Source organism: Nyctibius grandis, chromosome 6 (assembly GCF_013368605.1).
Source record: "Nyctibius grandis isolate bNycGra1 chromosome 6, bNycGra1.pri, whole genome shotgun sequence".
NCBI lineage: Eukaryota > Metazoa > Chordata > Aves > Nyctibiiformes > Nyctibiidae > Nyctibius > Nyctibius grandis.
This window is the reverse complement of record NC_090663.1, coordinates 64,772,024-64,783,497: the sequence shown is the minus strand read 5'-3', so window position 1 is coordinate 64,783,497 and position 11,474 is coordinate 64,772,024.

Here is an 11,474-nt window from a genome sequence, read left to right as displayed (position 1 = left end):
CCCAACGTATGTAAGTGTTAGGGTAGGACAGTGACACGGTCTTTTCCTTCAGTTTTAGAGCAGTTTTATCTCAAGACCGTATCTAACTGGGATGCAGCTTCTTCAAAAAGATTTGAGAGCGCATTATCAAGAGTCTCCTGCAATGCCTGTTTTAATTAAGCTATGTTGAGCCAACTGCACTTTGAGTTTCTTATGCCTTTGTTTGCTGGGTGTGAATCATCTTCATCATTTGTGTTTTCATTCTTTCACTGACGGAAAAGATAGCAGGAAAAGATTCCTCAGGATTGATTAACTAAGATCTCACCCCATTGCCCTTGGTAAGTTTAAAGAGAACGGTAGGTTATAATCATCTTTATCACTGCACGTTGCACAGCCATGCAGATTTCCATCTTTCATTTTATCACATCATGACTTTGCACTTAAAGGATCGTATAGCTCTGCTAAAGCAACCATCCCCTCTCTCTTCAACCAACAACTGCCAAGAAAGTTCTAGATAGCTACAGTATGCTGTGAAGCCCCCTTCAGTGAGCATGGCTTTATAAAAGGGCTTATTATGGTCGAGAGAACATGACCTTGATCATATGGGGGTTGAAATCTGTGCTTCATCCTATGCTACCTGTGTGACCTTGGGCCATTCAGGTTGGGTTATAGGCATAGCAGGACCACGCCTGTTCCGAATGCCTGTGAAATTCATGGACCTGGTTTTGTTCTTCAAGAGTAGCGCTCATGGTAATCGTATGAGCCTGGAAAAGGACTATAGACTCAGAAGGGTGCATGAGGGAAAAGCATACTGTTTCAGAACAAATTGGAAAAGAGATGTCGCAGGGGTCTCAGAAATCACCCTCTCTTGTGCTTAGAGCTGCAAACCCAGGTGCAAAAGCCAATTTAGTTCAACCATTACAAACCTCATCTGGGATGAGGGATGAGAGCAGGAGTCTGCTTAAAACATTTATAACTCTTTTAACTGAGGAAATGCAGTCCAAATTTCAGAAATTGAAGTGTTTACTGTGTCTCATGGACCAGTGGAAAAATTCTTGACTCAAACCAGCCTGAAAAGGAGAGCCAGCTGGCAGGGCATGAGAGTGCTAGTAGACTCTAATTGCCCTCATCAACATCTCCTGGCCCCTCCAGCCTCCACCCATAGCCCAGCACCTGTATATAAGCTCAGGTCTGACTGCTCCTAACCTTCCTGTGAACTGTGTTGTAGAGAGGGTTTGGGTCCAGCCTTGTTTTCTGCTGAGCTTGTTCCTTACCAGATTTCCTGGCTTGTCCTGGGACTTGCTTCATCCTTGCATGTTTGTCTGATGGTCACTGGCTGTTGCTGGAACTTGTTATTGCTACCAACCCTGCTCTGCTTGTGCTGCTTGACAGTGTGCCCCTCACTGGTGAAGTTGTTGTGACATGGTCACCTGTGCATCCTGGTTTGTTCTCCTCAATGGGGCAGCCCTGTTCTTCCAGCACCATGCTGCTGGCCTCCTCCATCCAAGGTAAGTGCCCTGTGTGCTAGTGTCTGGTCAGACTGGCTGAGCATCCCTTGGGGCAGGGAGTCTGTCCATGCCACAGGTAGTAAGACTTGATCCGGTATTGGTAACTTAATGGTCCTTGCAGGGCCATGTGTGGTGTGGGAGTCCAGAAAATGCAGTTGGGGAATGCATGGGGCAGGGCGACATGAAGGCGCAGGGCCCTTATTTTGTTTGCAGTAGAGAGACTTGGGTTGCTTTGTGAGAGCTCCTGGCCCAAACTTTGTGACCTAGGTGCCTCTGGACTGCAAGGTGGCAGAGCAGGGGCTTTAAGAGAAGCCACTGATACTGAAAAAGACTTGGACAGATACATTTTGGGGGGAAGAGAACTGTTTGAATGAGCCTCTTGTGCAGTTTATGTGCTGCTGCTTCTCTAGGGAAGGCAACTGATGAGAAAAGGGTTTTTTTTTAAGGGTTTAAGGACCTCTGGTTTTGTGTTCTTCCTTTTGTTGAGCTTGCTTCAGTGACATTAATGAGATGGCATGATGGATCTAATGGAGCATTGATTCCATCTCCTGGTTGCCAAAAGAAAGTCTGAATTTGAGTAAGATTTTATTGCTGCTGTGAAGCTTTGTGAGCCTCCTTCTAAGCAGTAAAGCAGAACAGAAAGGAATTAAAGAGAACAAACACATGAACTGTGCTTTTTCCAGAGTTTAAAGGTGAAGTTGTACAAATATCAGAAACTAATTAAGCTGACTGTGTGATATTTAGTTATCTTAGATCCTAGGAGAAAAACTGATTTCTGTTGCTCTAATTAAATTACATTTTCACACTGATTGACACAAGCAGACTTTGCTCCTACTTGCCTTGCAAAAGTAACCATTATCTGACTTTAGTTCTTGAAACTAGGCTGCTGAACTTTTGCAGTGATGCTATTTTAGCACTCTGTTGATGAACAAACACTTTGTCCAGGGGTAACATTGGTCTGAAGGATCTTATATGTGTATTACATCACTTGTTCAACTAATTGCAGTTTTCAAAAGGGCATTATTTTTCCTAAGCGAAACAGTATTTTTAACCTGTACAAATATGCTGTGCTGTTACCAGCTTCCAGTTGCAGAAGCTTTTTGTGTGAGGGGATGAATGCAAGTAACAAAAGCTTGTTTTGTTCCTTAACTGCAATCAGCTTTTAAAACAAAGTTGGTGCCTGGAAACCAAGCACAAACACATGTTTGAGTTGCATGGCTCCATGCAGCTCCCCCAGCTGACACCAAACAGCCAACTTCAGGAAGATGAGCCTCAAATCATGACTTATCTGATAGAAACCCCAAATTCAAGGATGTGACATCCTCTACTGCTTGGCAATAGTGCCACAGTGTAAATATTTACTGTGGATCACTATTCATTGCTGTGTTTCAGAGGGAGGAAAAGGAGTGGTAGGTGTCCAGCTGATGGCTGGTCCCTTTTATTGCTGAGTTGCAGTCAGCTCCTGGATGGGATCCTCCTGCATAGCAGCATGGCACATGCCAATTCCTTAGCTGTGAGTGGCTCATACAGCTACAGAATTTGAGATACTGCTAAAGAATAGGGTCCTTGTTTCTGTTCTCTCATTGTAAGGACAGCTGGGGTTCTCAGCCTCTGAAAGCCAACTCCACCAACAGTCCATATCCCTCCTCCAGCACAAAGGGAGTGGATGCTTGTATCTGTGGATGAAGTTGCCAGTGTCAGGGAAAGACAAGGAGGATGTAGTACACTGCTCTTAAGTGAACCAGGAAAATGGTCCTAACTAGGCAGAAAAGCACTGAAATGTTTTTGGATGATACTACAACTGCTTTCCTGCTGTGAGAGAATTTATCACTTTTTTGCTTGAGGGGAAATAATATAGGAAGGTTAATCTGAAAATGTTATCTTGCTATCTTGATGCACTTTGTAATGGATGATCTTCTCTTGATCCTGTGAGACAATTTTGAGAATTTCTACGGAAAGCAGGCACACCTGGAACTGCCCAAGGTTTCTGGTCTGAATAATTTTCTGCATGCCTGACTCCTTCCACTCATTCACGCTTCTCATGGATTCCTGGTGATCTCTGTAATGGAAATTGCATGTGGCATGTCTTTCACACTCATGGACTTATCAAGGTAAAGCTGTCAAGTTCGCTCTTCTCAGCCTTTGACTCTGCATGACAACCTGTACTAAGTCTTGGCTGCTTCCAGACAGATGATGACTTCTGTTTCCCACAAGACCAGAGATGCTTTGTTACACTGATAAAGTGCCTATCACAGAGTTCTGGGGTTAAGTGCTGTTCAAAATACACCAAAAGCAATGGGGACCTGGCACAAGAAATGATGATGAAAGGGAGACAGGAAACTTTGGGCCAGACCCAAGCACTGTGAAGAGGTTGGTCACCTTATGGGGAGAACTGCACAAATTCAATTCAGTGGACAAGCTTTGGATGGTAGACAAAGGTGAATGCACCCAGTTTTCTTAAGTTTTAAAAAAACTTTCCAAAGTTTTAGATAGTTTTTTTTTAAGCACTGTGAAGAATTTGGATACAGAAATCTGTGCCCAGATACTTCACATAAGACCTGCACTGTAGTGAATAAGAATTGCCTGACCCAAGGTAGAAAGTGTAAGGCCATGTCCTCATCCCCCCTTTTGCACTGAGCAGCAGAGAGATGGATGCATCCAGTTCTGTGCTTCATGGAAAGCCTGATGCATGTGAGTAGGAAAGCAATACTATCCCCTGACAAAAATGCTATTAGGATAAAAACTCCTGACTTGCCACTGGGGACAGCCTCTGTGCCAGAGTAGGGGCCCTTAACCAAGGTATGCCACAGGGAAGTGGAGGGGACAAATTAGCCTCTTTTCCCCAGCACCAGTTGGAGCCCATGTCCCCTGGAAAGTGACTTGAATAAATTCTGTGTCCAGCATGCTGAGCAGACTCTTCAGAAATCACTATTATTCTGCTATGCCACTGCTGCCTATCCTACCCAATGCACATGCTGCTGTTTTCCCTCAAGGTATTTGCATTAGTACAAGCCACCTCAAATTCTGAATGCAAACCCACACACTATCTTGCATACTGTACAAACAGGTGAATACTGAGCTGCAGAAAACCCCATTTCAGTGGCAATGGAAAACAGTAAATTCATCTCACCTATATTTTTTGCACGGTCTTAATTTAATAGGTACTAAAGTGACAGCATCACTTTGAGACAGCACTCCTTAATAAAGTCACGTTACGTAAAGTTTGGCTAAAAACCTTTCTACTCATTTGGGTTATTCTTTCTAAGGACTGCAGAAAGAAGTTAAAAGGCTGTATCAATTTGCAGGCTGTTCTCTTCCATAAAAACCTATGCTTCCTATCCCATCTTTATCCCAAATAATGTTCATTAAGGCAGAGTTCCCTTCCTTTACGAAGGCTGAAGTAAATGCTCTTAGATACAATTTGAAAAAAAAAATCTCCTGGGTTCACTGAGTATCATGATAAAGACTTTTTGTTTGCTTCATTCTTTCATTTTGGGTAGTTCACATCAAATCAGTGTAAAGATATTTCCTTTGTTGCCAAAAATGACTCCAGTTCCCTCTCACACAGGAATGTATAGAGACAAAAAGTCCTAATTTGTAAGACTAAAGCTTGTAAGACCTGTTAACAAATGAGATGTTTGCAGATGGTGTTGATAAAACCCGAAAGTACCAGGATAAGCAGAAAGGGTAGAAATAAATGAGGTAGAAAGGACATACTAACAATACCCAAATAGCCTTCAAAGATCAAGAGGCTGCAGCTGAGACAGATGAATAATAGTGGAAGTAAAAGCTCCTGATGCAAAAGCAGAAGAGAAATGATGGCTAGACATGACAATGGCCCTCCCCTAAATTCATCAGCTTCCATGGCCTCTGTTAGAGTAGATTCGTCTTGCAATCTGTTGCTTTTATTCTCATGCCCACATTAGATATAAGGCAGAGGTGGCCACCGACTTTTCAGACGGAGGCATAGGGAGGGTGGTCACAGAGCAAATCGAGCAGCCTTTCTCCTGCCCTGCACTATCCTCCAACCCACCCGGGAGCTTGCTCTTATTATGCTCAGCCAGTTTTAGAAGTAGTACTCAAGGACTAAATTTCCACTTAATTTAATTGAGAAAGGCTGTAGGGCTTTACTGCTATCATTGTTTAGCAGTTATTTTTCCTGAAGCTGCAATTATCGCTGCCAATGCAATTCAGTGGGAAATGGAGGAAGTCAGGACAGTATATGCTTCAAAACCTCTCAGGTGCTACCTACCCATGAGATGTATTTGTGCGGCTCTCACTCTGCTCCTCCATTGTTCCAGGCAGAATAAAAAGCATGAGCTCTCCCTGGTTTAAACCTCTAGCCCATCTTTTATTCGTGCCTTTGAAGGAGTAGGGAAGGAGTGCTGGGGGAGGGGAACAAATTCAGAAAGTTAAACACGGGTAATTTCAGAACAAAGGCAAGAGGTCTGCACTCACTAATTTAGCCCTCAGGGGAGCTCATGAAGTGTCAAAGTAAGGGATCAGATAGTTAAAGTCATGGGCAGGAAAGATTGTTAGCAACTGCATTGTGGACTAGGTAAAGTTTTTTTAAAAAAAGATCGTGGGATTTGGGCCTTGGTAAATCCAAGGGTCATCTGGCACTCAGTCGTTTGTACTGAGATGCTTCCAGTTTTCCCCCTTAAGTTCTCATTCAGAACTTGGATCCCAGCCCTTGAACTGAAGATGCTCCTATGACAGCCACCCTCTGAAGATTTCACCCCAGTCCCTGAAACATTTTAACTTCAGATCCTGGTCCGTTACATTTACCATTAAGATCCTGCATATAAAGAGCTAATAAATGTTTTAATATATTCTTCATGAAGTCACAAAATCCAACAGACCAGTAGGTTGTTTCTACCTGTGGCCTGTAACCATCTGCAGCATTTGCTGATGTATTTATAACCATCTAGAGATAAGAGGCGTATCTGATAACACTTCATACTCATTTACTAACCTCATATAGCCCACTGGATAACGTTTCTGTGATATGAAGTTGGATCATAATTTTATTACTCAGAGGACATAAATTAATTTCCATTTACAGTCTGGCCAAATGGAAGGTATCGTTGTTTAGTTTCAGTAGCAATTCACTGCTGCTTTTGAACAGAAAGGACAAAAGAAAACCCTGAACCATGCATGAACACATGCAATGAACAAACCTGCAACCAATCTTCAGATAGAGGGAAAGAAGAAAATACTGGGCAAGGAAAATTTGCCACCCTTGGAAGAAAAGGCTCAGTAAGGCAAAGGCAAATTTCTTACCAAACTTACTGAAAGAATGAAAAAGTAATGAATTATCCAGACAATATCTGGGATTAAAATTGCAAAATATGGGGCTTTCTTGGTGTAATTGTTTTGTATGCCCTGCTTATTCCTACTCAGTACTAGTGTTACATTCCTTTAATCAATTAAACAGGTACATTCATGATGAAAAACAAATTAAGTGGAACAACTTTGGACAGGATTTGCTTGTTGATTTGTCCTGCCTTCAGCCTGCAGTGTGCTAATGCAAGTGTGCCATCAAGTGGTACAGCAAGAACGAACTTGGTAAAGAACTGATTCTCTAGCTTAAGCCTATTAAATACAGGAGACCTAGTGTCCCCTGAAATGCCACCTTTTTATCCATAAATAACAAGGGATGAATATTGATATGCCACCATAACACTAGGTGGGGGAGAGCTTTATGGCTGGGGTTACTGGGCACATAACTACAGGGGCAAATGTCTGTTAATTCAACAGGCTTTGAGGCTCTTATAACAGGCTTATATAAAAACCTAACCTTTTTAAAGTCTGCCAAAGGCCCTAATATGATAATTCATACAGTGTGGTGTATGTCCCACATAACGGAACAAAGCAGCTCTTGAATGACCCTTCTGAGGAGCTGATAAGCAGCATGGCTTGTTCAGACAGATGATGCTGATTTCAGTGCAGCTCAGTTCAGCCCAGAAGGGAAACTGCCGCTGTCATCTGGGACCTGCTGGTAGTGCCTGCTTGGTGAAAGGCCTGTACACTGACCCAGGAGATCCTCCATTCTCCTCCTTGCATCAGCTCCTCCGGCCATGCTGGAGCTGATAAGTTAGGCTCAGAAATGTCTGACTGGGGTCAGGGATATGAAGGGATTAATTTAGGTACATGAATGCTTGTTGGGGATTTCTGAGAACTACACCTCTTCCATCACCAAACTACCTCAGCATCTCAAACCTGATTGCATCAATCCCTATGTTACTATGAAGAAATGTTTTACTGCTTTTTTTAACATCCAGGTAGTTGGAGCACATACAAGGGAAAGGTCATAATTCAAGAGCTGCTAAGGCACCTGTACTTAGTAAAACCACTAAAAGTTAACTGCCCCTAAATACCTTTACAAATACGGTATTAGGCCTCGGAGCATATGAGTACATAACATTGTACAAACCCACTGTTTCCCTAGCCCTGGGTGTAGCAGATGGTAAAACCAAGAGCATCATGAAGCAGATCTGCTAGTTTTCAGATTAGCCTGGCATATATTTGCTTTTACCTCATATATATACATATATATTTTCTCTCTCTCTCTCTCTTTCCCTCTCTCTCTCTCTCTCGAAGCTGAGCAGCAGATATTACCCTATCCAGAGCTAGTTCTGGCAATTGCACTTGTTTCAGATTTTCAGCATTTGATTGATGCAGCTGAGATGAATGCAGCAAAACTTCCATTGATTTCTTTTTCCTCCATCTTAATTAGAACTTTCCAGTATTTGCTGAATGAAACAGGAAAAACTGACAAAGAGCAAGCATTCAGCATTTTAATACCGCCCTGCACCGTGAGTAACAATAATAGTCTGCTTGGCTAACATTCAGGTAAAGATTAATTAGAATTATTGAGACAAAGTTACCTTCCAAAAACAGGCTGAATTTCTCTTATAGTGACCTTGAACTACACTCTCAAACAAATTTTTCCCTGGATATTGTGTGATGCCAAACACATCTCAACACTGCCAGCTTCCTTTGATGAAAAAAGGTAATTGTGTTAGAGTGCAACTCTGTAAGACAGTGTGTGGTTAGCAGGTAGTCACAGCTGTGTTGAAGCAGACATTTGAAATAACAGAATAGGAAAACATCAAGGAAAAAGAACAATGAGCAGTAACTGAAAGACTGGTTGGAAAGCATCAGTAATTTGTGGTTAGTAACACAGAGATGTTTGAATTGGGACCACAATCATTTATTTCTTAAAAGCAAACAAAACAAACCTCCTTTCCAAAGCAGCTTGTTCTCACTATTGAAAGCACTAGGAAACATCCAGCTTTCCTCTTTTTCACTACTTGTGAAGACTTACACTCAGTACAGTTATCCATGGTCAGCTGAGCTGGGATATGTGTCTGTATTTGTGTTCTCACCCACAGCCAACCTCCCCTGCCAAAAAGTCACAGGAGCATAAAGGGGGCCCTCATTTAGTCCTTGGAGTACCTCTAATACTGGCATGCTGAAATAGCCAGGTGTTGTATTCTCTTTATTATTCTCTTTTATCAGTATTTACATGCAGCTGGATATAGAGGAGACAGGAAAGCAGAGGAAGAGAGGAAATGGCAATACGCTGTATGTCAAATAGAGGAACGTTGCTTCCAGTAGTTAAATGGATAGAGGAAAAAGTAGGCTTTGCAAAGATTTTAAGTGACTGTATTTGCATGCTATGCAATTTGTAGTCCAGGAAAATTGGGGAAAAAAACCCAAGAGTTTCAGTATCATAAAACAAACAGTATAACATATTGCATACTGGCAGACTTTCTAAACTACCAAGGAAGTGTGAGTGACAGGGAAAACTTCATCAGAAGGCAATGGCAAAGAATGAAAGGTAGTTTAGTAGATGTGTACCCAGTTACCTGGGAAAGCAAGGGAAGGAGGGAGGAACAGACTGTTCACTAAAAATAAATGCACATCTGAAAGCATTCTTTATTAAAATCGCAGTTATTCTCTTCTCATTGTTGGAAAAGTAAACCTGCTGGTGGGTGAAGGCATGCCTAAGACATGGCGGGCTTGGAAAGTAACATGTGAAAAGTAGAGGCTGTGCTTTAAAGTGGTCAAAGAAAGCAAACATCAGAACTTCCCAGCCCCTTCCAAGAAGCTGCCCCCCCCCCCCCCCCCATACTGTGGTGAGCAGTCCTTCCCTTGTCATGCTGGAATGACTGCAATGCTGGCTCATGGAAAGGGAAATTTATGCTCTGCTCTTCAGCTCCTCTATTTTAACACCCTGTTTTTCTTCTTTCCTCTTTAAAAAGCAAACCTTAGATGAGCTTTTCTGTTCCCTCCAGTGTAGATAATGTGATGTACAGTCTAATACACCCAGACTGCAGAATTCAGTCTGAAGTTTGCTGCTGACAGATCTGTATCGAAGAAGGGTCACCAAAGCTGAAGGCAGTGTTACAGGCAGCATCACGTACGTACTGATGGTATAGCTATATTTGCTATAAGCCCTGTGCTGAGCCTGCAACAGTGAATGAAAAGACTCCAATTCATAGAAAGCTGCTTCCCAATAATGTATTATTAAACAGAACCTTTCAAGCATCCCTGTTTATGTATGTAAACCCTCCTCAGGGAAAGTGGGCCCAGAGTTCAGTGAGACTAATGGTTTCTACGAAATAGGTTGAGCTACTGTGCAGAGGTTCAGAGGATCAGAGCTAATGGTGTCAGGAATCTCGATGGTAGAGAAGTGATATCTCACAGCAGTAGGATGGAAATTGCCCACCTCTCTTCACTGTCTTAAAAATTATGAAGTTGACTTAGATGAGGTTCTAACTGAATTTACCTTTTCCTTTCATCTGCTCTTCAGTCTTCTTGTTGCAACTTGTAAGGCTTCTCCAGTTTCCAAACTGATTTTTCTTATAATAAATAATTACTGTTAGTTAATTGTCCAATTAATCAAGTATGCTAATTATGCAAATATATACAGATCTAAAATATATCCACACTCAATGAATTTAATAACAAGGCATTGCTGTGGATATTACAGAACTGTTCTTCCTTGCACCACGTAGTTGAAAGGCAAATGTTAGGATTATATTTCCTTTCACAGACTTCATAGGTTTTTGAAATGTGTTGTAGAATAAAATTACTGCATTGATTGGAGACTCAAATGCTCTTGAAGTCTTTTTTTAGCAAAAAGTGAAAATGGTTTTGAAATTTGCATGACACTTCCATTGATGTCACTACCAGTATACTACTTAAGGAAGTTGTAGGGAACATCACAGCCAGCAATGCAAGCTCCCTCTGGTGGGGTTGTTCAGTGAAGTAAGTTTTCTATGCTGCTTTATAGATGTAACCCTAATTCTGAATATCTCCGTTCTCCAATCCTTTTTCCCCCCTTTAAAATATGGCAGTAGTTCAGTTACCAGCATGTGCTTGGAGTCCTAACACAGTACAGGAGACGGAACTGGGTTTGTGGATCACTGACAGGAAAAAAGGACCAGAAGAGGCCATGCTGACTACTGATTCCAGTTCTCTGCCATCACAGGCAGCATGCCATAGCCTATTAATGCTGAAAGGTCTGTAGAACATCCCTTTCATGTATCTCAAACCCTACCGATGAGCCATAAAACATCCCATAACTTCAGATGGGTGCTCCTGTTTTTTTGTAACAGTCAAGACTACAGCACACTGCAGAGAAGGGTGAACAGGCACTTAGAAGGTCTTGGAGACCTGCTGTAGACTAGCTGCTTTTTCCTCTGTTAATTAGCCCCTCCCCAGCAGCTTTCTAGCTCCAGGAACTGGGTAAGTCTTTTTACTACATGTTAAAGCACATCTTAAAACACTCCTGAAACGGAAACAAGCTAAAATAAAAGCAGTATCTTCTCATCAGACAGGCCTACCAGCTCAGCTATACCAAATCAGCTGACAGTTCTACCTAGTACACCCTGTTGCTCATCAGCCACATTACTAAATCATTCTTTCTGCTCTTCCTTTTGTAGACAAACTCACCTTACAATGCATTTTTTCTGC